This window comes from Camelus ferus, chromosome 16 (genome assembly GCF_009834535.1).
Source record: "Camelus ferus isolate YT-003-E chromosome 16, BCGSAC_Cfer_1.0, whole genome shotgun sequence".
Classification (NCBI taxonomy): domain Eukaryota; kingdom Metazoa; phylum Chordata; class Mammalia; order Artiodactyla; family Camelidae; genus Camelus; species Camelus ferus.
In genome coordinates, this window is record NC_045711.1 from 30,257,719 (window position 1) to 30,284,189 (window position 26,471).

At 47.7% G+C, this 26,471-nt stretch overlaps 1 protein-coding gene across 4 annotated transcripts in view; it reads left to right on the forward strand.

Moving 5' to 3' along the window:
- The window catches only part of RGS9 (regulator of G protein signaling 9), a 112,324-nt gene that overhangs the window by 11,214 nt on the left and 74,639 nt on the right, over positions 1 to 26,471 (forward strand). The window contains exons 3-5 of one of the 4 annotated variants that reach the window (XM_032457020.1): positions 5,955 to 12,791; positions 13,243 to 13,468; positions 20,222 to 20,324. The gene's annotated coding sequence lies outside the window, so the exon portion shown is untranslated. Of the gene's footprint in view, positions 1 to 5,954; positions 12,792 to 13,242; positions 13,494 to 20,221; positions 20,325 to 26,471 lie in introns of all 4 variants that reach the window. The other 3 variants (XM_032457018.1, XM_032457022.1, XM_032457021.1) reach the window with 3 other exon arrangements.

Here is a 26,471-nt window from a genome sequence, read left to right on the forward strand (position 1 = left end):
AGCTGGGGAAACTGAAGCTCTGAGCTGTAAAGGGCACTCATCAAGGTCACACTCAGGGGGTGATGCTGATGCGAATCCAGAAGTGCTTGACTCACGCCAGCTGTCTCAGCAGCACGGTGCACTCCAGGGACTGCGAACCATTCAATGTCCCATTGGGAGCATGTGAGGACCCCACACTGATTTACAAACTTTAGGTTTTATTATCATCTCAATGAGTAGACCTAACTGGAGGAGTTGAATAGGTAGTTCTGTGCATGGCACGAAGGTGATAGGTAAGTGACCATCGTGGACTTGCCCATCACTGGAGTGTCTGGTGTCAGGGTGGCCCTTGCCCCGGGCATGTCCATGTCCGAGCAGCTTTGAACTCACTGGCTGGGTGGGTCTGGGCAGGCACTTCCTCCTGGCGCTGGCTGGGCACCAGATGTGGGTTTTTCTAGGTCAGGCGGGTCTATCTTCAGCTGCCCGAGGATGCAGTTTGTGTAAACTGCAGACATCACCCGAGTGCTGTGTAAACACAGACTATCTCCCGCTCCAGTGTTTCCTCTGGGAAGGCTTCTCCTCCAACTGAGATGCTTGATTCTAATTGTCTTATCAACTTGAGCTTCCTACCCTGATATAAGGAAGCTATTAAATTCTGTTTCCTGGTGTTGCCTGGACCTCCCCCGGGCATGCTCACATTGAAGTGAATGTCTCTTAGAGGAGGCTATTTTTCACCTTTGAAAATTCTTTAGCCTCAAATCCCCCACATCAAACAAGCCTGCAGGCATTTTGAAAATGTGTTTAGCCAAAGCCTTATGCCCTTAATGTTTGCTTCCTACTCCAGCTAGTTTCAGCATGTTCACTTGGCTTTGGGGACTTTCTCTGTGCCGGCCCAGGCTGCCTCTTGTACCCTATTTCTGGACTTCTTTTCCAACCCAATGTCAGTCTCCCTTTTACTATCCCTCTTATAAGTCCTGTTCACACCTTTTAAACTTTTCCTCAAACTTGCCCTTCTGAGGATGAAAGTCCTACCCTCTCTCTCCAAGTGCTATGGAAATAAGGAATGTGAGAAGGAAATGGTGACGGACTTCCCTCAAGATCAAGCTATACAAAAAATCCATCTGTACCCTGAGCACACTAACCTTCATTTCTCTCCCTCTCATCTGAACTCCCACGGAACTCAGAGCCCCTGCCACACCCTGTAGGACTTGTGGTTGTCCCCCTCCAGGATGACCTCCACTGGACCTCTCCTCCTGGAATTCACACCCTCCCCAGGTGAACAGGGCCAACCCCCATAACTACTAGATTATTGTGGCACAACAAAAATAATAAAAGATTCTGTGGCTTCCACCTAGCTCTCTTGGATTGTTCAGCAGGGAGGAAGCCAGCTGCCATATTGGAGGGTGCTCAAGCAGCCCCATGGAGGGGTCCACGTGGAAAAGAACTGAGGCCTATGGCCAACGGCCGGCGCCAGCTTGCCAGACACCCGAGTGAGCCCGTCTGGGAAGCAGATCCTCGTCAAGCCCCAGGCAATCTCTTGTCTGTAGCCTCTTAAGAGATCCTGAGCTAGAACCCGGCAGCTGTGAGTTGCTGCCAAATTCCTGGCCCCCAGGAAATCATGTGAGATAATAAATGTTTATTGTTGTATTAAGTGGCGAAGTTTTGGGGTGATCTGTTATGCAGCAATAAAAATCAAATTCAGAACTTAAAAATAAAAAATGATAATCATCATCATCCTAAGAGCAATTGACATTACTGAGTGCTATTAACAATGTAGTCAACAATAATAATTACAGCCATGAACACCAACCAAAGTGCCAGAAACTGTTCCAAATGCTTCACACATAATCTATTCAAGCCTCGTACGTGGTGCTATTGAAACAGGTGTTGTGATTGCTATCATTCCCATTTTACTTTTAAGGAAACTGAGACAGAGAGAAGTTGAGTGACAGCATGTCCGGGGCACATGGCTCGGATGTAGCGGAGCTGGGATGGGAACAGCTGTATGAGTTTCCCAGGGCTGCCACAACAAAGTGCCAACACTGGGTGGCTTAAAGCAGCAGAAAGGCCTTGTCTCTGTCCTGGAGGCTACCAGTCCCGATTCAAGGTGCTGGCAGGGCCATGCTCTCTCTGACAGCTCTAGGGGAGAATCCTCCTTTCCTTCTTCTAGCTTCTGGTGTTTGCCGGCACCCCTTGTCACCCCTTGCTCATAGATGCACCTTCCTTCTGTCCAAATTTCCCCCTTTTCCAAATACACCAATCATACTGGATTAGGGTCCACCTGACCTCATTTAGTGTGATTTTCTCTATACAGACCCAACTTCCCAACAATGTCACATTCTCAAGTACCAGGTGTCGGGACTTGGATGTATCTTTTGCAGGGGACACAATTCAACTCGTATCACTAGTCTCACCAGGCTATTCTTGGCAAGCCCCATAGTCAAGGAGAAAGAGACAGGGAGAGAGAGAGAGACAGACAGAATGAAGCAGGGTTAAGGAGGAGATAGTAGAAAACAGACTCAAGAACACACACAGCTGGAGGTGGTGGCCTTGAACCAGAGAAATGACGCCTTCTCTGAGAGGAGTGAATGAAGATGAGTTTGTGTGGGGATGGGTTTGTCAAGGTCAAGGCTGCAAGCAGCTTTGCCAAGTGAATGCCATGTTGCTTACAAAGAACAAAGAGGGTGGAGGTTTGGTCAGGGACTTGGGAAGAGGGCTAATGTGTGGGTGAGCTGCAGAGGAATCTGCCAAGTTCAAAGTGGGGATGTGTGTCCTCTTTTTTTTCTTTTTTTAGATTTCAGATATAAGTGGTATCATATGGTATTTTTCTTTCTTTCTGGCTTACTTAGAATGACGATCTCTAGGTCCATCCAGATTGCTGCAAATAGCATTATTTTATTCTTTTTTATGGCTGAATAGTACTCCATTGTATAAATATACCACAACTTCTTTATCCAGTCATCTGTCGATGGACATTTAGGTTGTTTTCATGTCTTGGCTATTGTATATAGTGCTGCTGTGAACACTGGGGTGCATGTGTCTTTTCAAATTAGAGTTCAGTCCAGATAAATGCCTAGGGGTGGGATTGTTGGATCATATGGTATGTTTATTTTTAGTTAGGACCCATATTAGACGGTAACCCTGGGATTGTCCTGATGGAGTCTGACAGTTAGGTTTTCCTCCAGGTTCTTACTCGCTTGCATATAAAATCACCCCTCGCCTGGGGGGTTTGAGGGGAAGTCTGCTGGTGGGGTGGGAGGCGGAGAAGCTCTTGAGAAGTTAGTTCATATGACTGATGTGGAGTCCAGGCGAATGAGGAGGGCCTAATGAACAAGAGGCTGAAGGGCTGGGCCCTGGCACTGAGAGGGGAGTGAGCACTGGAGGGACTGGAAGCCGGCTCCCAGGGCCAGGAGCTAGAATCCAGGTTTTGAAGGCAGCATATTTCTGGGTGAGGACAAGGTCTAGGGTGTGGCTCTGGGGGGTGGAGTGGGTGGCTGAAGTGAAGGGGCAGCAGAGGACCTTGGGGGTCATGAGATTATGAAGTGTGATGGGTCATGCAGGGGGACTCTGAAGTCACCAAGATGAGGACAAGACACTGAACACAGGGAAAAACTTGGAGGCCGCTACCTGGATGGGTGGAGGGGGCAAGGCTGGGTGGTGTGAGCCCGAGGGGAGCTGGGCTTTTAGCATCTGAGTAGGGGCATGTCCGAAGAAGCTAGAAGTCTCTGCTCTGGTCTTGGGCAAGGCAGGTAGGGGAGCTGCTAGGGAGATAGTGTTCTCAGGGCTGCTGAGTTTCAAGGAGAAGTTCTGGGGGGACAGAGGACAGTTTGTTTAGGAAGTGGGTTGGATGGGGAGGGAGGGTGGGGAGACTGTGTGATGCGGGGGCAGGGTGAAGGGTATGAGGAAGTTGTCCCAGCCCCCCTGCTGTACCCCTGGGGACGCTTGCAGTCCACAGGGGACATGGAGCCCCTGCGAGCTGTGTGTCACAAGCAGGCACGGAACCAGCACCAGAGCAGAGGAAGGAAGCCTGGCTCTGACTGGGGCCCAGGGAGATGGTCCGGAAGCAGGGCATCAGGGCTGCAGCAACGGTCAATGATGTGGTGGGAAATTCAGGCAGAGGAGGTAAGAGCCAAAGGCAGGTTCAACATGTGCCCAGGAAAAAGCCAGTCCCTGGAAATGACTAGAGAAGAAGGTGTTAGGGAGCAGCAATGACTGGAAAATTAGCTTAGACCTGGGCCAGCCTTGGAATGCCAGGAGGAGGGGCACCGTCTTCTCCTGGAAGGCCATTGCGAGCCACAGAAGATTTTTTTTTTCCACAGAACATCTTTGAGGAAGGGATGCTAGCCATCCTCATGGAAGATAAATTCTCTGTGCTTATAAAAGAGTTAAAAACAAAACGTTTGGTGTCTGCAGGGCATCCTTGGCTTTGTACCTAGAAAAGCTGCCTACCCAAGAAGAGAGAGGAGGCAAAAGGGCAGGGCTCCAGCTTCCAAGGCCAAGGTGCCGGCTAATGTTACTGGGGAAAGAGAGAGGAGAGGGAAGGAGAGGGGAAGGAGAGAGAGAGAGGCAGTGTTCAGACCCACATGGCGAGCGAAGAGAAGTAAGAGTGAGGGAGACGGGGTTTGAAACTCCCTGTTGACATAAAGAAAGTGAAACTGGTGGATGTTAAACAAAATCCTCGCAGGTGCTTGTTTTCATTTCCTTCTCCTGGATCCGTCATCTTCCTGAACCCTTCCAGATGTCGCTGTTCCCAGGAAAATCAGCGGCAGAAAGCAGTGGGGTGGCAACTTTGGAAAGTCCCTCACTTGGGAAAGTCACAGTTGGACAGACACACTTGCTCCTGTTCCCCCATCTGCTCCTCAGGGAAAAAAATTATCTGCTGGAAGCAGAAGGAGGGGCTGGGGGTCCAGGAAGGCTAAGCTGGAGCCTATCGTGGGAACACCAGGGACAGCAAAACCCCAGGGGGAGATCTCTGTGGCCAGTGTCCCTGAGGGCCATCAGCTGGTATCCAGTGGGGCTGAGGGAGCCCAGGGCTTGGGAGGGAGTTTGGAGTGTGGACTCTGGAAACCACCTCACTGGGGTGAAATCTCAGCTCTCCACCTACCATTCAAGGCTACATGATATGGGCTAGTTATTGTAAGACTCTTTGACTCAGTTTCCCCGTCTGTAAAATGGGGCTCAGAACTGTAGCTTCCCCTTAAGGATGTTGTGAGAATTCAGTGAGTGAAAGGTGTCAGGGCTCAGCACCCTGCAGACACCCAGGAAAGGTGGGGTACTCTCCTTGGCTTCATCTGTGGTGCCCCAGGGAGACCTGGCAAAGCAAAGAGGCCCTGGGACAAGGTGGAGGCGGCTAGGGCAGGGCTGGGTTCCACCGCGTGGGTGAGGGCATCTTTGATGCCCCATTCTGGAGCGGTGCCCTCAGCCGTCTTCACTCATGGGTGAGGGGTGGTGTCTGCAAGGGTAGATATACCTGTCTTGAGCGCCTGCCACTCGGAATTCAGCTTGGGGTGTCTAAGCTCAGAGGGGCCAAGCACTAAAACTGCCCCACCACCTGGACCACTGCGGGCACCCTTAGAGCCCCTTCACTCTGCCTGAATTAGATGGGCTGAGCACAGAAATGGCACTTTTTCTTCTGATAAAGACCAAGTGGGAGAACTGAGCTCAGTCTGAGGGTCACATGGGCCTGCAGAAGCCAGAACGAGGCAGCATCTCTCACCTGACCCAGGGCAGGGCTTCGCAGGGCAGGTGCTGCAGAAGCCATGCAGCCTGCAGGATGCTCAGTGCTTAGGAGGAAAGGGGCCGGCGGCAGTTCTTCCAAATTTGCCCATCAGATGAGTCACCCCACCTCCTCTAGGACAGAATGAGTAAAGGGGCGGAGCCAGGATGGGCCTATTGGGGTGTGGGTGGGGCAGGCTGGAGGAAGGAAACATGGGGAGGGGAGGGAAGCCGTCTCCATCCATATCTTTATTCCACAGACGTTGACGCCACACTTCATGTCGGTGCTGCAGTGCGGGGCGGAGGTGACTCTGCGGACTTTGGAGCTGGGCTGCTAGGTTGGCATCCTCTCTCTGCTACTTCCTAGTTCTGTGCCAGGTCCCACGGGGCCTCCTCTCACCTGAACAGTGGGGACGGTATCCACTACCCCCTCAGGGGGAAGTCTTTGAAACGCTCACACCAGCGCCTAGCTCATACCAGGGTGGCACGGTGAGCTTTGTTATCATTCTTACTATCTGAAAGGCCTCCGGGGTGGGGTTGAGGGGGTTCCAGCACTCCAGGAACAAAAGGGCCCTTGTGCCACCTTACATAAAGTGATTGCAACTACATGTCTGTGCCTTGAAAGGCAGCAAAGTCAACAGACAGTGGGGCCTCTCTCAGGGGCTGAAGCCGAACAGACAGAAACTGAGGCTCCTGGGGCCACGTGGCCCCTCATTTCTGTTCTTGGGGAGTCTTTCTGAGTCTCTATCTTCTCTCATAGATCAATCGAAAGCCTGCTGCACCCCAGGCATGATGCCAAGTGCTGGAAATAGCACATGAACAAGAGAATTGAGTCCTTGCCCTCACAGGGCTGACTGTCCAGTTAGGAAGACAGACAGACAGTACTGAGAGAATCACGGAAGAATCAACCATGTTGTAGCATGTGCCAGAAATTCCTTCCTTTTTGAAGGCTGAATAATATTCCATTGTATGTCTTGACCACATTTTATTTATCCGCTCACCCATCAGTGGACACTTGGGTTGCTTCCACCTTTGGGCTACTGTGGCTGAAGCTGCTGTGAACATGGGTGTGTAAATCCAACCTTTCCCTTTTACAATTGAACGTGGCCCCATTAGATGGTGTCATGGTCACCCAGACAAGAAGTGCTGGCAGCTCTGGCACATCCCTTTCCCTCCTATGTTCCATTTCAAGTCGCTCAAGTCTCCCCCAATTGGATATTATCAAATGTTTAAAAATTTGCTTTTCTCTATTTCTAAATTTTTAGGAGTGAGTGTATATTTATAGTGGAAAAAAGAGACTTGTAAAAGCAAAGACATCAACCTTATTAAGCAGAATCCACCTGACTCCTGTTTAAGGGAGGGATAGTATGGTGTCTTCTGGGGGACAGAGGATGGGACAGTATGGTCATATTTGCCTTTGATGGTTTCTAGCAAGTGTTTCTGGGAAATTTCTGCCCCAGACTCATTGCAGGAACTCTACTCCTTAGAAGGGAAAGGATGGAGGGGGAAGATCCCTCATAACAGGGTGACATACTGGAGGTGACGAGGAGCTCTTACTTAGAGCAGATCATCCTGTGTGAATTCCCTGAAGTCCTAGCACCCAGCTGCATGCCTACGTTCCTACCCATTTCCCCCTCCCTCACTTACACACTCACCCACCTCACCTGGAAAGTATGGAGGTGCAGGGAGGAGAGAGGAGATCTCTGCTTGCAGGAATGAGACATACTTTTACTTCCCAGCTGGTCAATTTAGATGGACAGATGTGATCTAATCAATTGTCCTCTAAAGAACGCAAGATTGTTTATTAAACTCAAATATATTTTCACCACACTATTCTCCCGTATCTTGGGCTAAAATAAAGCAATGTAGGTTAAACAAATATTTGGATAAATAGAGTTACTCATCTTGAAGATTTTTGAGATTGCTTATTTTTCCTTTTCTCCTGATCTCGTCCAATTCATCAAACCATCTCCCACTCATTACTCAAATATAATTTAATTTATTTATATCTCAAGTCATTCCAAAAATGAGTTGTTGTGGCTTACCAAAAGACAAAAACTCAGATAACAAAACAGATAATATATAAGCTCAAATAGGAAAACAGATTGGAGAGAAAATTAAAAATCAAATGTTCACAGCAGGTGCTCCAAGGGAGCCTTATGCTAGATTTGAAGTGTTCTGTTGATCAGGATGAAAAAGGAAACTTGATACTCATCTCTCTCGATGGGGGAAAAGGCTACACTGCGATTTTATTTTTCAGGGGAGACTCAGTTTTTCCTGGTCCTAAACCTGGAAAGAAATTTCTCTTATGGTACATGGTAGACAGCTAGAATGGACACTATCTTGACAACAGTTTTGGGTCAACTCAGAATTTTTCCAAAAAGAAACTCACATGGCTTGTTGCTATAATGACTTCTGGTAATAGCTGGAAACCCTAACACTGAAGTTTTACCCAGAGATGCTGATACAGGGCGGGCATTTGAAAGCACACCAGGTGAAGCTCTGACTGGCCAACATTTCTGGATGTGAATGCTGTTTTTCTAATGTATTAGCCATTTTTTTTTTTTTGGCATCTTTGTTTGAAAATGTAAACGTTATGTCATCAATGTTGTTATCTAAATCATTATGATTTTTCCATCAGATGTAATTTTGGGTCAAGCCAGTGACATGCAGCTGGAGACCTATCTCTGTAATTAAGCAGGAATTGGGGATATGGTCATTCAGACATGCATCCACTTAAGTTAGTTCTCATCTGAACTATTTATTTATTCATATCATGTCTCTTTTCACAACTGGGGCAAGGAGGCATACAAGAGATGCATAAAATAAAATGGTTAACTATAGTGACAAATCAGGATAAGGAAAACAAATTAAATATGGAGTCAAGACCAGGGCAGGTATAAGGTTAGGGTGGACAGACTGAGGATATATGATGGCAATAAAGTCCTACTGTTGCCATGACTTGGTTGCAAATTTGCTTTGGGCTCTAGAGTAGGGGGCAATGTTCACTTTTTTCCCCTCTGGTCCACAAATGTCTTGCTGAAACACAACTATACTGTATTTCCATCAGTCCCCTAATCTGTAGCCCATTACTTCCACGAAAAAGTAACCAAAGATGATGCAATTTGCTCTTTGCCAACAAGCCCCGCACCCTGGGGCCTTCACTTCCATTTCTAAGAGTTCTTGGGGGTATCCCTGCCTCTCTCTGTGATGCTGATCCAGTCTCATTTCTACCCCAGGCTTTTACTGCCTGCTCAGAGTGTGTCTTCCGCCTAACTTTAGCTCACCAGTGATTTTGCCCGGTCATGGATCTGATTCCACCTTGCGGCTTCTTTTCACATCTGGCCACATCCACCAGCCAGTTCAAGTGATTATCTCCAAGAGGGGTAACCTGGTGGGCCCACTTCATCATTTTACATCTAGCCATGTTACAGGCTGTTGGCCAGTCTGTGGACCGGTGGCCTGGGTCAGGTACTCCAGTGTCCCGGGTCCAGGTAGCCATGGCTCACGTCACATGGTCCAAAATGTGAACTAGTGAGTATGGAGGGAGCTGTGGCTGAAACCTTTTTCCATGCAACGTGGTTTAAGTCCGGGAAGCAATCAAAGACTTCACGTGTTCATCTGGGAGAGAGAGTGAGCGTGAGCGTGGGAAAGCCAGGTGCTCTCTTGCCTCGCTTGCATCGGTTTAAAAAATAAAGACCTCTGTCTTTCTGAACATCCTTTCTGGGTTGTTCAAACCATTCTCTCCGGTGTATGTTAGAGACTTTGGGGAGCCCTGCAGTCAACAATCCCTCTTAAATGTAAAGCAGATGCATTGCTGAATGTATTTCACTAGAACCTCCTCCCCACTTTTTATTTTTAATGTCATATTGATTTGTAGTCTGTGGAACAGGTCTTTTTAGACCTTTGTCACTAGACTGAGGTCAGCATGGGCATTACCTGGCAGCTTGTTAGAAATGCAGAATCTCAGTCTCACCCCAACCTGCTGAATTGGAACCTACATTTTAACAAGATCCCCAGGGGACTAGTATATGCATTAAAGTTTGAGAAGGGCGACTTGTAGAGCAAACTTTGGGAAACACTGAACAACCCTGACCAGGGGTTGAGGCTCCAAGAAATGATACGTCATCCCTGAAGTCCCCCAGTGGGTCAGCGATGGACCAGAATCCAGATGTCCTGAGTCCTAGTCATACTCTCTTTCTGCTACCCCATGATGTCTCCCTCATCTTCCTAGGAGATGAGGAAGCTCAATTAGATCACTGTTAGAGTAATAAATTGTCAGGTGATCAGGGTGACCCATAGGAGTTATCATCCAAGCATCGTCACTTCTGAGAGGACATCATGAACTACTTTTGGACAACCAGTGACACAAAGTGACACAGGTGGTCACTCTATACCCTGAAGTTCTTTTCTAGTTTGCAGAGACCTCTCACATCTGTTAACTAATTTAAACAGCAGAAATACCCAATGACTAGATGATCTTAAAGTTCTAAATTTTCAATAAAATCTGATTCTCAAGTAAATACACACACACACATACAGTCTCATAATAGATAAATCACTGTCTAACCTAATTAAGAAAAAAGAGAGAAATCACAAATCAACAAAATAAGAGAATGGGGAAATAATTCTCCAAGATACAAGATGCACACACATTTGAAACGATTCTGATATTATTTTGCTTAACCCACTCCAATAAATTTGGAAACCTGGGAGAAATGAGTGGTTTCCTGCTGTCTGTCATGCACCGTCTCAGTGGCCTCGCTGGGGCTGGGACTCCTGGCTTTGCACCAAGTCATTCCCCTATGAGTCAACCAGACCTCAGCGTTTGGTTTCTGAAACTGTTATTCCAGCATTTTAACTCAGAGCTGAGGTGTCTGGGCAGCTTGGCAGGAACTTGGCTCTTCTGCTGGGATGGGAACCAGATCATCCGAAGAGCTGTTTGCAGATTGCACCTCCTATGGCAAATGCCCACCTGCCCTCTTCTAGCATTATCTGCCACTCTCCAGCTGCCCTGCTCTAGAATGAAAAACAGGCATGTCCCTGATCCTGAGACTCCTGTGAGACCTGGGAGGTCTCATCCTGTCGGAGATTGGTTGGTTCTCGCCCCTCCTTTTACAGATGAAGAAACTGAGAACAAGGGGAAGAAAGTAACTGTTAAGACCACTTTCATTCATTTTGTGCTGTCTATTGATACTAAACTATTGATACTATTAATAACAGTAACAATTGACATCTATTGGTTGTTTACTCTGTTATCCCCCCCCCTTTTTTTTTTTACCTCTACAAGTGATTTCTTAGGCTTTAACTGAGTACCTCCTGCGTGCCATTCACGGTACTAGCGTTTCAGTCAGTTTGGGCTGCTATGACAAAATACCATCAGCTGGGTGGCTTATACATTACAGAGATGTTGTTTTTCATGGTTCTGGAGGCCAGAAGTCTGAGATCAGGATGCCAGCATGGTTGGATTGGTGAGAACCCTCTTCTGGGTTGCAGACTGCCTGCTTCTCACCGTGTACTCACATGTCTGAAAGAGAGCAAGCTAGCACTCTGGCCTGTTCTTGTAAGGGCACTAATTCCATCTGTGGGGGCTCCACCCTCACAACTTAATTATCTCCTAAAGGCCCCACCTCCAGATCATCACATGTTTAGCAGGAGAGCAATACCTGCTACATGATTTGTGAGGCTGAGGGCAAAATGAAAATGTGGGGCCCTGTATTCACAATTATTAAAAATTTGAAGACAGTGTCAGCAGAGCATTAGACCCAGCTTGGGGCCCTGTGTGACTACACAGGCTGCACACCCATGAAACCAGCCTGCAGGAGGGAGCTCTCACCAGATGTTTTTTTTTTTTTTTCATTGTCTCCCCTTAATAACTTTATTGTGTAGGCAGTCATGGTGTCATTCCCATTTTACAGAAACCGAAGCACAGAGGGGTTAAGTAACTTGCCCGAAGTCACACTTGGTTAATCAGTAAGCAGCAGATTTGAGATTTGATCCCAAGTCATCTGACTCCGGAGCCTACATGCTTGCCTCCATTTACTACTCCAAGAGTTCTCATGTTATTCTGAGATGATATATATCTCAGACTAGGAGTGCAACGGAGCCACTAGGCATGGTAATTTTTAAGAGTCCCAAGAGACGTAAGAGAAACTATGGTTTACCCGACATTCGCCACATGTCAATTATGGTTCTAAGTGCTTTTACGTGTATTAGCTCAGTAATCTTAAACCCCAAACCAACCCCCCCCCCAAAAAAAACCCACAAGGAGGGTGCAGCATCCTCATTGGTAAGATGGGGAGAGTGAAGCAAAGAAAGTTTGACTTGCTTGAGATCCCACAGCAAGTGGCTATCCGGGGTTCAGAGCCAGCCTACCTGACAGGTGAGCAGCAGTCTTCACTGTCAGCCACACCCCACTGTCAGTTAACTGGGTTATTCATTCCGTCCTCACAGCACCTGACAGACAGGTGTCCTTTCCCAGCCACTCACTTGCTTTTCTCCAGTGAGAGGAGGAAATCGACGCTCAGAAACTTTAAGCAACTTGCTAAGGCCCATCCAGGGAGCTGGTGGCAGGCTAGCCAGGGGTCCAAAGCCCATGGTGTACTGTTTTCACTCCCTCGGGCTTTCGTGCTGCGGTCCAAGGGGCGCTGTCTGCGACAGAGCCTCCCACTCGCGGGTCCCGGACACTCGGGTCTCACCTGAGGCTCCGCGGGGACCGGGCAGGGACGGACACCGCCCCCTGGCGGCAGGTGGGCGCAAGCGCAGCTCACGCTCTGGCCCCCGCGGCTCGGCTCGCTGATTGGCTGGCGCGGATTCCAGCTGCTTCCGGGGGGCGCGAGCCGCGCGAGTCAAGGGGCCCCGCAGGCAGCAGCCGCCCCGCCCCGCCCGCGCCCTCCCGCCCCGCCGCCCCCCGCCCGCCCCCCGGGGGACGCCAGCGCGAGTGCGGGCCACGCCGGCTCGCTCTCCCTGTCTCTCTCTTTCCGGAGCTTTTCCTTTCTCTCCCGCCTGTGTTCTGGGTCTGAATTCATCCAGGGTCCAGGATGACAATCCGACACCAAGGCCAGCAGTACAGGCCGAGGATGGCATTTCTGCAGAAGGTGAGCGTGGTGCCGTGGCCTGGGCCCGGGGAGGTGCGCAGGGACCCAACTCTGGGAAGTGTCGGCGCAGATGCTGGGTGGCTCGCAGCGTGTGGGCAGGAGTGGAGGCCACTGCTTTGTGGTCTTAATAACAACGGTATCAGTTTAAGTTCCCAAGCTGCCTGTTGGTGGTGAAGAATCAGCCCTGCGTGGGCAGAATATTGGAGGGTGAAGAGCCTGTTAGCAGGAGCTTCCTGCCCACTCGGGCCGGACTGTTCTACACGCTACACTCTTGCTCCCAGAGGCCCCCAGTAACCCCAGTGACCCACATGGGTAACCTGCACAGGAATGCGCCCTGTATTGCCCTCCTTTCTTTCCCTGGCTCACTTCCCCGACCATTTATCATGCTTCTGGGCATCAATCCTCCCACCAATACTCTGAGATAAGTTTGATTATTAACCCCATTTTACAGGTAAGGAAACTGAAGCTAGTAAGGACCAAAACTGGAAGAACTGTCCGCCGCCAGATACAGCGAAGCTGGAAAGGTGCTTCCGACTTTGCTGCAGGAGTAGCGGAGGCACCCAGGAGGAGAGGGCCCCGGGTCTGAAACTGAAGGATGCCGCATCCGGGCTTCCGCTGGGCCCAGAAGAGGCAGAAGGAAGACCTAAGCGGCGGGCTCGGCGTTTGCCAGAGCAGAGGTGTGTGCGGGTCTGGTGTGTCCAGGCAAGTTGTTCCCGGTTGCTGAGGTTTTTATATACAAGGAGAGTGTGAGTTCGGACAGGCAGGCAAGAGCGGATCATAACAATCTCCCAAGCCTTTCAAAGGTGGTCCTAATTTTTCCCAAAAGAAGCCACCGAGAAATTTGGAGCAGAAGAGTAATGTGGTCAGATTCACATTCAAAAGACCACTCTGATGTGAGCGACAGGAATGGATGGTGTGTCTTCTTTTCCTTGAGCTTAGAGAGTTCACTCAGGGTACTCCTGTGTCCACTACAACTCCAGCTGCCAAGGAAATGACGGGCTTGTGACAGAGCCAGGGAGAAAGGTGCTGGTCAGAGGGGCCCTTCTTTCTGCTGTGGCTCCCATGCCGCCATCTCAGGCCAGTGTAGCCCTCAGTTAGACGTGCCCACCAGCCACGCCACGGCCCTGCCTCTGATTTCTGTTGCCTGGTGACTGGCACCCACCACGGAGGGATCCTGGGCTTGTTTACGATGCGGCAGAAAGATGTGGTGCATCCACAGACCAGAGCTTTATCTGAGCCTAGTTAGCCGATGACACACAGCCGTCTGAGAGCATGGCCAGGCCAGGCAGCCTGCTGTGGCCTGCAGCCCCCTCAGTTCCAGCCTGTCATCTCCTATGTCCCGGCCACCCTGACCATCTAGGGGTGAGGTGGAAAAAAACTTGCTCCAGCCCCCTGAGATGCTTTCCTCTTAACTTAGGGAAACCGTAGGTCCTGGGCAAGGACTGCAGAGAGTCGCCATCTAATGAGGCTTGGGCTGACTTAGAATTGCTGGTGGTGTCATTTATACATTTCTTCACGCAACAGTCATTCATGGAGCAACTACTGTGGGTCAGACGTCGTTAGACGCTGGGGTGACAAAGACATTGGAGACCTGGTCCCTGTCCTCAGGTGGCTTCTAGTCTAGTAGTGGGACGCAGTCACATACACTAGCCTGAGGGCACATCACAGGTGCCATGGCAGATACCTGGAGGGTGGAGGTCATGCCTGGGTGAATAGAATATCACGAAAGGATTCTGGAAGATTCGGTGGTGGTTGAGCTGGGACTTGGAGGATGTGAGGGGGTTCGTGAAGCAGGTGGGGCATAGGCAGAGGGCCAGGGTGCAGAGGAGGGGTGCGCACGTGGTTGTGGACCTCCAGTTGTTGATTGGAGCCCGGTGTGATGGCCAGCAGGCAATTCTGCTTCTAGAGGGAGGCGCTGGAGGACTGGAGAGTGCTTCTCAGTGGTTATTGAGAATGTCACAAAAAATGGGGACTTGGTGAGGCTTGAATGCAGCTCAGGGAGCACATGGGACTTGGGCAGTTGGACTGTGGATGGCAGTGCTGTAGCTGGGACACAAGCCCCTACTGGGAAAGAAAGAGCAATGATTTGGGGTCACTGTTTACAGCTCTGCACAGCAAAGGATGTGATAAGTATCGTCTGCAGGGAGCCCTCTCTGGCCTATAGGAGCAGCAGCTCCTTGAGACGTCATGGAGAGCGACAGCCACGTTAACGTGGGGGGACAGGGTGTCCCAGCCATTGCTTCTGATACTTTTAGTGTCTGGATTCCTAAATGCATGGTGTTGTACCTCCATCAGCTGGATTCTGAGACTGGAGACGCTTGGCCTGTTCTGGGGTCCGATGGGCCAACGATGACATCTTGTTAGAGCCGGAAGCTGTGGTCTGGTCAAGTGTGTGTGTGTGTGGGGGGGGAGGGTGACAGTGAGGATAGGGGCTGGGGGTCTTCCCTGTGTCTTCTGGAAGGAGACCCTCAGGAGGGATGCACACAGAACACAAAGATGATGGGAGCTGGAGCAGCCTTTCTGGGGAGCTTCAAAGGCAAGGCAGATTTTCTATTGTTGGTGGACAGAGTTTCTGCTCAACACAGGAAGATGGCCAGGATTGCCTCTCTGAGACCCCAGGAGTCAGTCTTTTTTTTTTTTTTTTTTTTTTTGCACTTTAGATTTATTATAACCTTCTTTAAAGAACCACTTAAGTGAATTTATAGAGGAAAATTACTCAATATCCTCACGGGAAGACTCTTGTCTGAGTGCATTCAGGCTGCTATAACCAAATACCGCAGACTGGACAGCTTGTAAAGAACAGAAATGTATCTCTCCCAGTCCTGGGGGCTGGAAGTCTGAGATCAGGGTTCCAGCAAGCATGACTGGACTCTGGTGGGAGCCCCCTTCCCAGTCACAGATGTCTGGCCATGTCCTCTCGTGGTAGAAGAAGGGATCAGGGATCTCTCCAGGTCTCTTTTGTAAGGGCACTAATCTCATTCATGGGGGTCCCCCCTTAGTGACCTAATCCCCTCCCACAGACCCCACCTCCTATTGTATCACCTTGGGGGTTAGGTTTCAACATATGAATCTGGTGAGGGGTGGACACAAACATTCGGATCACAGCAGCTCCCTGAAAACATACACGGCGCACACACGGTCCCCTCTTCTGGGCAAACCCTTTGTGCAAAGGGGGACCTCCCTGCTGGAAAGAAATTTGCCTCTGTTGTGTTCTTGAAAATAGCTCTTATTATTCTCCTCTGAAGGGTTTCAAATTCTTCACAGATTGGTTTTTTTTTTTAACACAGAGGGAAAGGAATGAACCTGCTGACATTGTTTATCAGAGAAATTTGCATTTCTTTTTTTTAAACACTTTTATTGTGGTATGATTCCTGTATAGGAAGCTACACATACTTCAGATGTATAATGTGATGAATTTTGATAGATGTAGACACCAAAAATTTACATTTCTAACTGACCAAGCAGATAAAACGCCTCCATCCACTGTTAAGTCCCCCTGATTCCCTGCTAAGAAGGTGGTGGCTTCACCCAGTGAAGGTCAGACAGTCTATTCAGGAAAAGTTATGTATAATCTGCAAAGTTATGAGTGAAAGGAGGGAGCTTTTAGCCCTGTCTTCAGAAGTGAGCATAACGGGGTCTGTGTGTGTGTGTGTGTGTGTGTGTGTGTGTGTGTGTTAGGGAAGGAGGGACAGCTGGCTGCTGCAGGAAGGAGTGACTCCTGCAGCCTCTGGCTCCTCTGTCCCCTGACTGTGTCCAGGAAAAGCAGGCCACCCTCTGCCACCCTACCCCGGGGTGGGGGGTCTCTTTGCTTCCCTCTCTGCTGTGGGTCACTCGGCTGACCCAGTGAAACCTCCTGACATCTCAGAAGGCCGAGCCCTGCAGCTCCAAATGGAGCCGAAATGAATAGTTTCTGTTCCAGAGCATTTCTAGGAGCCGAGAAAGCGTCTGTGCAGATGGAGCTTGCAGTCAGTCTTGCTCAAGGAGCCCCGGCCAGTCTCGCACCGGCTGAGCGGCTGGCGCTGTGCCCGGAGCGGCCTGACCTTGCACCTGACCTCCGCCCTCTCTCAGGATTGTGGTCCTGCTGCAAATGCTGGTTTAGCAACAGATCAAAATAGGAAACCCCAGCCCTCAGCATTGATTTAGGACGTGGTCTGTCCCACACTGCTTCCCTCATTGGGAAGGTGGGAGTTTTCCAGCTTCAGGAGCTGGTGGAATGGGGGGTGGCAGGTAAAGTTTCTCCAGTTCAGGGCTCCCTTGCACGATGCTTCCCCTCCAAGGAAGCCAGGTCCGTATGCACCTCCCTCTCTGCCTGCCCATACCATATGCTCCCTTCAAAGTCCACTTCCTCCAGGAAGCATTCCTTGACTGTCCAGAAGATCTCTGCTTCCTTCGGGCTCCTGTGCAGTTTGGATCTGTGCAATCCACCTGGGACACGCATTATCCTGTGCTGTGTTAATCTCTACCTGTCTGCGTACTTTGCTGCCTCAGCATCCGGAGAACGAAGATTGTGTTGTTTATTGGTAGCAATCATAGAATTGGACCCACAAGAAGCATTCAGTTAAATCTTTCTGGATTGGGTTCTCTTTGAGCGTTTGAGTGTTTCTTCCATAGCCTTATTCATTGATCTCTAAAGGACATGATGTGACAATAACTTCTGGCACTGCCACTCCCACCCCAGCTGTCACTGTTCCTCTATTCCCTTAGAGATGACATAACAATATTTTCATTTGACCTTCACAACTACTTTTTTTAAATGGAGTGGATATTACATTTGCCCAACCCAGTGGATGAAAATACTGGGGCTCAGAGAGGTTAAATGACTGGCCTAGGGCCACACAGCTGACCTAGAAAGCGTCCCTGAGGCTGGGAAGACCAGTGTCCCATTCAGGCCACAGATACCTTCATGCCTGTGAAAGGACTTTGTGAACTAAGGGTTTCTACAGTGTTACATAGAATTAGATGAACTGTGGGAAAATAGCCAGATTGAAGCAGTGGAATTAAGAGGGAGAAGTCGGTTTGGATGGCTCTGGATTTGGTTGGCAGGAGTCAGGGCATTGGGTGCATCTGAGGGGCCCTCTGGGTGGAAGTGGCTGTGAGGAGGGCGGGAAGGCCTGGGGCACCCGGCGAGGAGAGACCTTTGTTCCGACTGTGGCTGTCTGCACACACCCTGCTATTTCTTGCCCTGTCCCTCTGCTTATGCTGTGCCCTCAACCCTGGCTCCCTTTCCTCACTCCCCAGAGCTTGGGGCTGTATTTCTGGTCGTCCCCTAGACATTTCTGTGTGCGTGGTCCAGCCACAGGGCGCAAACTCAAGTCTTCCTCTTCCAAAACAGGCCGCTGCTTTTGTGTTTCCTGTGTTGAGTACTGATGCCACCATTTGCTTGACAGGGAGGCTGGAAACCTGGCACTCACGTTCTCTTCCCCTCACCAAAGCATATCCCGTCGCCAAGGACAAGCCTCCAGTGCTCCCAGTCTCCATCCTCTCTTGTCCTCACTGCTACTGCCTGAACTGTCACCATCACCAGCTCTGTGGGTTCCTACATCTGCTCACTCTTCTCTTTGTCACCTTCTGTTACCTTATGAAACAAGGCAAGCGACGACGCCGTTCCTCCCTGACAGCTTCCACTTGCCTGTTGTAAAGCAGTGAATTGTGTCTCCCTGCCCCGCCCCCCGATTCATGTGCTGAAGCCCTCACACCCAGCATCTCAGACTGGGACTGCAGTCCGAGATTGTCTTAGTCTGTTCAGGCTGCTGTAACAGGGTACTGACACTCTGGGTGGCTTCAACAAAAGAAATTTTTCTCATAATTCTGGAAGCTGGGAAGTTCAAGGTCAAGATGCCAGCAAGGTAAGTTTCATTCTGAGGCATCTCTGTGTCCTCACAGGACCCCTTTGAGGATTCCCAGGAAGAGAGGGAGAGAGCAGGCTCTCTGGTGTCTCTTCTTATAAGCATTAATCCTCTCAGATCAAGGCCCCATCCTTATGGCCTCATTTAATCTTAATTACTTCCTCGGGGCCCCACCTCTAAGTATAGTCACGTTGGGTGTTAGGGCTTCAACGTATGAATTTGGGGAAGACACAAACAGGAAGTCCTTAACAGAGATAAAGCCTTTCAAAAGATGATTAGGGTGAAATGATGCCATTAGGTTGGGCCCTACTCCAATTTGACTCTTGTCCTTATGAGAAAAGATTAAGACACACGAAGAAACACCAGGGGCATGTGGGCAGAGGGATGGCCATCCGGACACCAAGGGGAGAGGCCTCAGGAGAAACCAGCCCTGCTGGCGCCCTGATCTTGGACCTGTGAGAAAATAAATTTCTGATGTCTAAGCCACCAGCCTGTGCTATTTTGTTATGGCAGCTGGAGCAAACTAATACGCCTATGGAATGACCTTCGAGGCCAGCTGGGTCCTAAGTCTCTTTGCTCTTCTTGTGCACATAAGCATTTTTAATCCTCTCATGCCTTTGCATGTGTTAGCTCTTCATTCTGAAATGCCCCTTTCCTCTGTGGCAGAGGCAAAAAAACTCTCACAAATTTTCCGTGTGTTGTCGCAGAATGAATAGGCTCCAAGCAGAAGTGATGTGTGTGGCTTCCAGGCTGAAAGCACTGAAAGGCATGTGTGAATGCTCCACATTTTGGTGCCTTCCCTGCGTATTGATTATGAAGGCATGTGATGCAAGGAGGGACCATGGACGGCAGCAGCCTGTATCCCTGAAGCCTGACATTGAGGGTGTGCCCCAGACACTGCCCACTTGAACTAGCATTTGCATAAGAGAAATAAATCTTTGTTGTGTTAAACCTTTTGCTACGGCAGCATAACCCAGCCTGTCCTGACTAATACACTCTCATATTCTGCTGGTTAAATTTTTTATCTTATAAGTTCCAGTTTAAATGCTACTTCTTAAAAGCCTTCTAGAGCCAACCCACCTTCAGTTAAAAGAATCTCTTTCCTTTGCACATCCACAGTATGTGTAACTTACGTCAGTTTGACCCTTAATGCTTAGTATTACAGTTAGTTATGCACGTGTAGAATCAGTGACACAGAATGAGTAAGAGTATGAATTCGGGAACCAGACTGACTAGGTTCACATCTTAGCCCCGCCATTTATTAGAGGGGGACTTCTGATGAGTTACTTAATCTTTTTTTTTCATTTTTCAGTTTTATTAGGTAAAATTGATAGTTTGACTGCACATATACAATATATTGCATGTAAATACATATATACAATATACTGCACATGTATTTTTTAAATTTACATATGTGTACTGTTCATTGTTTCTAAGAACAGTTTGGATCTTTAGTTTTGAGTTACTTAATCTTCCAGGACCTTGACTCATATTTGTTTTTCTAGGACCTGCCAGAGTGCCTGTTACAATAATTAATTGTTCAGTAGTACCTGCAGGCCAGCCTCCTTCTGTTTTGTCTTGCAGATTGAAGCATCAGTAAAAGACATGGAGAATCAGAGATGGGGGTCAAAGTGCAAAGCCAGAGGGTCCTATAATCAGGGGCCCTTGCGCCTGTGGCTCAGACCAGGTATGAAACAAGACTGTAGTTTTCTCCTAGAAACTGGAGGGATAGGACTCAGAGGGAGGAATCTGATCTTACTTCTTAAAACCACTTTCCCTGAGGTCATCATTTTTATGTGTGTCAAGATGGTTTATGATTTTATTCTTTTCCTACTAATATGATGACTTACTTTGATTGATTTTAGAATATTGAATCCCTCTTGCATTCCTGGAATAAACCCTAGCTGAATGCTTGATTTCATTTGCTAATAATTTATTTAGGGTTTTGCTTCTATATTCATGAGTAAAGGTTTTTTCCCCTCTTCTGACACCAACCAATTCTTCAATCCTTTGACCAACTGGGTGTCTAACAATTCAACTTAATTTTGATGCTGTTGACTGAAAAAAGCCCACAACCTAAAAGTTGCAAGTTATGTTTTATTTGGGGACCTTACTGAGGCCTATGACCTGGACTATGGCCTGGGAGACAGCCTCTCAGATAGTTCTGAGGGATTGTTCCGAAGAGATGAGGATGAGTCAGGATATATAGGAGTTTTTGCTGAAAAAACAAAAAACCCCACAAAAACCCGTGTGGTCAAACATCAAAAGATTACTGCTAACCACAAAAAACAGGTATGTCAAGTTGTAGACTTAAGTGCTTTTCTATGTATAGGAAGATGCAAGGGTCTGGGCTTATTGAAATTATTCCTTTGATAAGCATCTTAACTACCTGGGGCCAGTATCCTGTTTTTCTCCATCCTGCATTCCCCTCAGGGTACCTCATCGCTGGCTGCAGTGGCTGATGGCTTGATGGTGGGCGGGCAACAATCTTTGTTTACTGAAATGGCATGCAACCTTTTTTTATTGTTGTTTGCCACACTGACTACCTGGAGTTAGGTTTAAGGGCTCAGTCTCACAAGACCACCCCTACTTCAGACACCAGTCCCAAGTCTAGGTCAAGTACTTCTGGCCGACTGGCTATAAATTGGGGGCTTCCACTTACCCCCCCCCCAACATTTCCCCATAATTTGTTAGGACCATTCACAGAACTCAGCAAAGCGCTTTACTTACTATTACCGGTTTATTACCAATGCCTCAATTCAGTAATAGGCAAATGGAAGAGACACAGAGCAAGATATGGGGCTGGGGGTGTGTGCTTGGAGCTTCCATACTCTCTCCAGGCAAGTCAGCCTCCCAGAACCTTGTGCTCACCAACCCAGAAGCTCTCTGAACCCTGTCATTTAGGGGGTTTTATGGCGGTCTCCTTATGTAGACATGGTTGAGTGTGTCATTGGCCACTGGTGATTAGTTCAATCTCCATCCCTTTCCCCTCCCTAGAGTTTGGGGGTTGGGGCTGGAAGTTCCAGTCCTCTAATCAAGCCTCTTTCTTTCTGATGACCAGCCCTAAGGGCCTCCAGCCACCAGTCATCTCAACAGCATACAAAGGACACTCCTGTTGTCCTGAACTCCCAAGAGATTCAGAGCTGGGCGCCAAGACAAAGGCCATATATTTATTTATTTTTTATTATATCATGACGTGAGAGACTGGCTAGTAATTTTTCCTCCTTGTACTATCCCAGTCCAGTTTTCTATCAATGTTACGTTGGCCACATACTCTTTTTCTATTCCCGGGAAGCGTTTGTGAAAGATTGGTATTACTTAAATATTTGCAAGAATTAACTGGTGAAACCATCCAGGCTTAGAGTTTTCTTTGTGGGAAGTTCTTGAATAACAGAATTTAGTTAGATGTTATTAGATGTTAGATATTCAATTTTTCATTTTCTTTGGTGGGCTTTGGGAAGTTGCATTTTTCAAGAAATTTTCCCATTTCATCAAAAATGTCAAATTCCTTGTGTAAAGTTAAAAAAAATAATATTTGTTTACTAATCCTTTTAATGTCTATAGGGTCTGTAGTGACACCCTTTTTCATTTCTAATAGTGGGAATTTGTGTTTTCTCTTTTATTTTCATTGGACAGTATTGTTAGTTTACCAATTAAAGACATTTTCAAAGAACCAACTTTTGATTTTGTTGATTTCTCTCTACTGTATGTTTGTGTCCTACCTCACTGTTTATAATCTTGTTTACTTCCTTCTATTTTCCTTATATTTAATTTGCTATTCTTTGGTAAGTTTTTTAGGTAGAAGACTATATCACTGATTTGCAGCCTTTCCATTTTGCTAATATGTACATTTTTAAGGTTATAAATTTCCCTCTATGCCCCCCATTATCTGCATATTGTGAGTTTTTATAAGTTATGTCTTTATTATCATTCAGTTCAAAATATGTTTGAACTTTTTCTTTAATTTATGGTTTATTTAGAAACATATTTTAAAATTTCCAGGCGATGGATATAATCTTTTTATTACTCATTTCTAAGCTTAATTCCATTGTGGTCAAATAACATTCTCTGAAAGATTTCAACGTTTTGCAATGTCTTGAGGCTTTCCTTATAATCCACATATGGTCAATTCTGGTACATGTTTCCACTTAAGAATGTAAATTCTGTGATTGTTGGGTACAGAATTCTCTGTGTAACAACCAGGTCACGTTTGTTAACTGTGTGTTTCATCTTCTGTATCCTTGCTGGTCTGTCAGCTGCTTGTGGTATAAACTATCGAGGAAGATGTGTCATTAGGCTTTCACTGTGATTGTGGGTGTCTCTTTCTCGAGTTGTTTAATTTTTGCCTTATATATTTTGAAGTTATGTCATTGAGTACATACTGATTTGTGACTTAATGTCTTCTTGTTGGATTGACCCATGATGATATTTCTTTGTGTCTAGTAACAGTTCTTGCCTTGAAGTCTTATTTGATACTGTATGGATACACCTGATTTCTTCTTGCTAGGGTGTGTATAGTCTGTCTTTTCTCATCCTTTAATCATTCTGTCTCCATATATTTAGATAGTCTCTCTTAGAAGTTACATAGAGTTTTATTTTTTTCCCCTTTATCCCATCTGACAGTCTTTTTCTTGGATTATTTAGTCCATTTCACATGTAAAATAATTGATGGGTCTTGTTAAGGCAAAAAAGTACTATTGTGTAAAATAACTTGTTGAGTAGTTAAGCAAAGACCAAGTAATTCCGGTTTGGTTGGGTCCTGTCAAGTAGGCTTTAAGAGCACACATTAAAAAAATTTTTTTAAATTTATTATTGTGTTATTTAATTAGGGGGGAGGTAATTGAGTTTATTTATTTTGTGGGGAGGTGCTGAGGATTGAACCCAGGACCTCATGCATGCTAAGCATGCACTCTACCACTTGAGCTATACCCTCACCTCTAAGAGCACACATTCTTGAGGGCATTGGCTTCAAATCTGCGCAAGTATCCACAAATAGGGGGAGGCACCATCACCTTAAAAAAGGCGAGGACAGGTGACATCCCAGGGATCGGCCGTAGTCCCTGACCTCCTTCCAGCCTGGCATGATCTGGAGTCCAGAGCTGCGGGGCAGACTTGGGAATTCCAAGTCAGAGAAAGTCAAGCTCCGAGTCCAGGCTGCCGTCTTCATCCCCTCCTCTTGCAAAAGAGAAGGGTACTGGGGAGAACCACAGATGGAGTAAAAGAAGGTCACGGTCAGTGCCAAGCACTCCAGCTTGAGAGTCAGAGAAGCAGTCATTGCACTGCTAGTCCGAGATGAACCATTATTAATAAAACAGCTTTCTGGGTCAGACAGTGAGATGGTGAGCTGGAGACAAGTTCCCTGTACCCTGGGCTGGGGTTAGATCCACAGAATGGTCCAAGCCTCCCGATAGGAGAGCAGTCCTCCAACAACAGCCATTAGGCGGGGACACATGACTGAGAGCAGACAAGAAGGGTGTCCAGAGACCGGGACGAGGACAGTGTGATTGACAGCAGTGTGGCCACAGCCAGGCCGCTGACCTGGTCCAAGTCGCCACCTCTTCCTCAGTGAAATGAAAGGTTGGAGTGGGTGACCTCGAAGTTCCCCTTCAGCTCCTGCACTTCCAGGAAAAATGTCTGGGGACAGCTGAGTCAGAGTGTCAGCTGCCGAGACACAAGTGGAAGTGGCCGCTAGTCTGGGAACAAAGAGCATGAGCTAGACTTGATTCAGACCCTCCCTGCATTTGCTTGTGTGGGCCCTTCGGCATGTTCCTTAACTTAGTTAGAGCCAGGGGGTCTTGAAATACTTGTTTCCGGTGGCTTGGGACACATTCTTGATGCCATGTGAGCCCCTTCTAGAAGAAACAGTTTCTTGTCCATGCATAGACTGACTTGTACATGGATAGGTTATGTTGGGCCTGTTAAGGCATCAGCACAGAACTGTAGTGAAAACCCTAGAAGAAAACACAGTATCTCCAAGGACATAAGGAGAAAGAAAATGAAGTCAGAATCGTTCATTAACGTCCAAGGGCAGTGAGCTGCAGGGCAAGCTCTGAGGGAGTCAATCAGTCCAGCCTGGCACAGGCTGTTTTAGCATCTCTTCTCCCACCGCTGGGACTGGGTACCTTGCTCTAGCTTGGTGGTCTGAGGCCCCTGCTCCCAGGCCCCCAGCTCTCCACAGGCTCAATCAACTGCTTCTCATCTGGTGCCCCTCATCACCCAGCATCTCCCCACAGCTCCCCCTGCACCTGCTGGGTGAGGTCCCCCAGGACTCTGGCACCCTCTGGCGGAATGGTCAGAACCGCCACAGCGTCAGCAGTGCCGGTACCTGCTCTTCTCTGTAAACGTCTGGACTCAGCTGTTCATGACACAGCTCTTGGACTCTGCTCAAAATCCCAAGGGCTGTTGACATCATTTGGCATGAGCATTTCTTAAAGTGCTGATGCAGAATCTCTTGGCTGGTGTTATATTTTCTTGCCTGCATTTCTGCCCCCTTATCTTCTTCTTTTTCCACCTTCTCTATCCTAGGCCCCTCTTGCTTGGGTGGAGCAGGGGGATCTTAAGTTCTTGGGTCTTTTTTGTCACAGATGAGTTCTAATGAGTGTAGACCCCAAAAGCTCTTCAAGCTCCTGGTGATTCCTCTTTAGGGCCACTCCAAGTATGATAAATTATTTCCAATGTAGATAAATGACAACTGTTGTTGCAAGCATATAAAATATACACAGAGCCAGTCACCACTCGTATTTATAATTAGAATTGGAGGAGCCACCAAACTGATGATAGCTGTAATATCTCAACAATGCATAAATTGGATAAATGTGATTTTGACTACGTGCCCTACGGAATTGAAAGGTACTATTTGATTAGAAGACCATGTGCAGTTAGTCTTAACGTCAAGTACAATGTCTCAGAGGAGAGGAGATTATTAAATAGGTTAATACAGATCCTGGTTCTTGGATGAGTTCAATGGATGTTGAAGGAGGTCACCACGAGGATGTGACTGACTGATCCTTGACCTGGACCTGGGCAGTCGGAGGCTTCTCAACCCCTCCCTTGTCCTTGGAATGTTCGATCTGCTCATGGTTCCCACAGTAGAAGCTGTTTTCAAGGACTCAGCTTTGAGAGAGTAATGTGTTGTTAAGACCATCTGGAGTCTCAGATGCTTAACCAACAATGGGGCCAGCCGATGTTTAAATTTTAGAAAGAGATCAGATGAAATCAGTCATCATAGAAGGTACCCAAGGGACTGTCTGTGAAGACCCCAAATGCAAACTTGGTGACCCAGGTGCCACTTCAGGGAGGCAGAGCTGCATGGGAGCTGTAAACGGAAAAGCTTAAACCAAGTCAATTATGTTGTACTCTCGCTTGAGAAGGAATATGAGGAGAGCACCTCTGAAATAGATGTTCGAAGGGACCAAATAACTTATCTTGCCTCTGGCACCATGAGAGAGAGTGCTTTTTACCCATGAACATGAATATCTAGCCAACTCGACAGGTACACCTGTAGAGTGAAGACACCCAATGCTATTAAACTGGGATATCATCCCCTTGCTCTGATTCCATGCTATGTCCCTCCAGTACAATATACTCATAGTATATGAATCTGGACCCCATGTAGATCTTCCTGCAAGAAGGAGCACGCTGTTGGTGAATAAAATTATCCAGCTGATTGATGAGTATATTTTTCACTAGAAGGAATTAACTTACACTCCAGGTTTATACATCAGTGCCTTTTGAGTTTGGTTAGCATTAGTGTCTTCTGGAGCCTGGTTATCTTTATAAGAATTGTGTAGGTTTCTGGAGGCCCAGACACTGGAACAAGGACACTCTAATGTAT